The sequence below is a fragment of the Agrilus planipennis genome, unplaced genomic scaffold (genome assembly GCF_000699045.2).
Source record: "Agrilus planipennis isolate EAB-ADULT unplaced genomic scaffold, Apla_2.0 scaffold120, whole genome shotgun sequence".
Lineage (NCBI taxonomy): Eukaryota > Metazoa > Arthropoda > Insecta > Coleoptera > Buprestidae > Agrilus > Agrilus planipennis.
This window is the reverse complement of record NW_020438891.1, coordinates 27,160-29,479: the sequence shown is the minus strand read 5'-3', so window position 1 is coordinate 29,479 and position 2,320 is coordinate 27,160. Positions and strand designations below refer to the sequence as shown.

The 2,320-nt window shown below is 36.0% G+C and overlaps 1 protein-coding gene across 1 annotated transcript in view; it reads left to right on the top strand.

Moving 5' to 3' along the window:
- The first annotated feature begins 682 nt into the window (after positions 1-682).
- LOC108737941 (glucose dehydrogenase [FAD, quinone]) overlaps positions 683-2,320 on the top strand; it is a 21,451-nt gene continuing 19,813 nt past the window's right edge. The window contains exon 1 of the mRNA XM_025981866.1: positions 683-1,055. The gene's annotated coding sequence lies outside the window, so the exon portion shown is untranslated. The remainder of the gene's footprint in view (positions 1,056-2,320) is intronic.

Here is a 2,320-nt window from a genome sequence, read left to right as displayed (position 1 = left end):
CAAATTGCTGTCGCTCTTAAATACATTAATAGCCTCTAAACATGGCAAACAAAGATTTAAGTAAACTAAAAGTTCATTTTTAATTAGTCTTAATGAAGCTTTATTCCTGTCGTCCCGCCACTTTGCATTCATAACAGAGAATACTCTTTACGTAAATGCTGAAGTGGCCGGAACGAAAGTGACACTACTTTGAACAGATTTGGGAAATCAGGTTGTTCCGTAAATGTGGCTTGCCATTTTTCTGTGCAATATTATTGATGGAAAAATACTCTGAATTTCGAATAATCGCTTACAAAATTACGATGTTTACTGAAGGCCTTAAATAAAGTATTTTTGCGTACTTTATGTGTCTTGTAAAGTATAACGTACGCACAGTCGAAATAGAGTACAATACTTCATAATAAAGTACGGGTGGCAACCCTAGTTATAAGGGATATGCATTGTAATACACCGGAAGTTATAGATCCCGCACGTACGCATCTCCGAAGCGGTTGTTCAAGGAACCGTGGTAACTTTCAAAGAAGCTTTTCTTGACTGTCGTTGTAATACAGCAACAGAATAACAACAACCAACAACAACAACAACGAACCATCGTCAACTTGGACCCCACCCGCCAGAAGCTTGTTTTTGTTACTAGAGTTCTTGCAGCCGACTACTATCACAGTTCTGCCGTTTGAAATCAGTTACCGCGCCAACCCGTTAACTGGTTGTTCACTTACTTAAACTAATCCAATCACACAGTCAGCAACTAATTACATACTTACGATTGTTATTTAATCTAAACGAAAACTATCCCGGGAAGTGTTTAATTTGTGCTAAGTATAATTAACTGTGTCTTCTATCGATTGGCAATGATATAATATGAACTCCTTCTTATCAGACTATAAACAGCTAATGAGCAGTGTTTGATTATGTGATGATAAAGTTCGTTTAAAATTAACGAAGTAAATAATTTCTGCAAGTGTTGTGATTGATGTAACTTCTGTTAGTGATACATATCTTTAGAATCGGAAGCTGACCGGGTCGACCATGGGTATTATTATTACCGAAAAAAGGTAAATTGTCACTAATGGGCACAAATGTTTTTTACATCTCCAAAGTGGAGTAAGTTGAATTACACTAAAATACAATGTATCTAACATTTAATCTAATTGTAGTATGTGAGGAAAAAGGGAACATTTAGCGATTAATAAGTGTCCCAAAAACATTCGCCTTTGTAAATTTAAAGGAACGTCATTGTGGACAAAATCACGATTGATACCTTCTCTAACTTCTATTTTGTTTCTAATTTTTTAGAACAAAGTCATTGTTACCATTAAAATAGTACAAAATAATTTAGACTATTTTCAACAATCTGAAGTTAGTGTTTGAATACCTAGATAACAAATTACAATTATTTTTTGCGATAATTTGAAAAATCTTCGAATTATTCATGATTTGCTTTCTAACTCCATCGGCATGATATTAAGCCAAAATTAGTTTCCAACTCTCCAAATTCAATGAAATATGAAATAAAGTCGAATGTGGTGTTTGCTAGCAGACACAAAAGTCAGCAGCTTCTATTGACTCATCAAAATAAGGGAAATGACTTTTTCGAAAAATGTGAGAGCAGCAGCAGATACACGATTTTCAACGCAAGTTTTAGTACAGAATTCAGAATTGTTACCTGGGAATTTAGTGTATAGTCTGTCTTTCTATACGAGCTAATCTCCAATGAGACTTTACAGACATGAAAAAGAGTTTGTCAAGAGTAATCTATGCTACTTTTAAAAATGTTTTTAGTTATTTATTATCGTATTGCTTTACTGCATAAACACACGATCAGCCAAGAGCTGATAATCAGTGTTGGTATTGAAGTGAAATTCTGTTGAATTTTGCGATCTTTCGTAGGCTTAACGGCAACCTCATCAGGCTAACCAACAGCACAGTTCTGAATATTAAGACTAGCCTAATGAAGTTGGCGTTTAAGCCGAAGAAACGTCGCAAAAAGCAACAGAATTTTACTTCAAGCAATACTACAAAGGAAATACGACAAACGGCACAGTGAACGCCATCTGTAACACGATGCTACATTTTAGGATTACGTATTTTTCAACAAGGTCCACTTGTGTGGATATCTACTTGCTGAAAACGAATCCTGGCGTAGCCAACCTCAACGTGATAGGCACGTTAGCTTAATCGAATAAAATAATTCGAAGTGGTCTGTATTCTGTCGAAACTGCCAGACGCGGATCGCGATTTCGATCTTTTTGGATCTCATCAGCGCGTCGCAGGCAGCTCCGACAGAACACAGACCAACTTTTACCTGCTGTCTTAACAG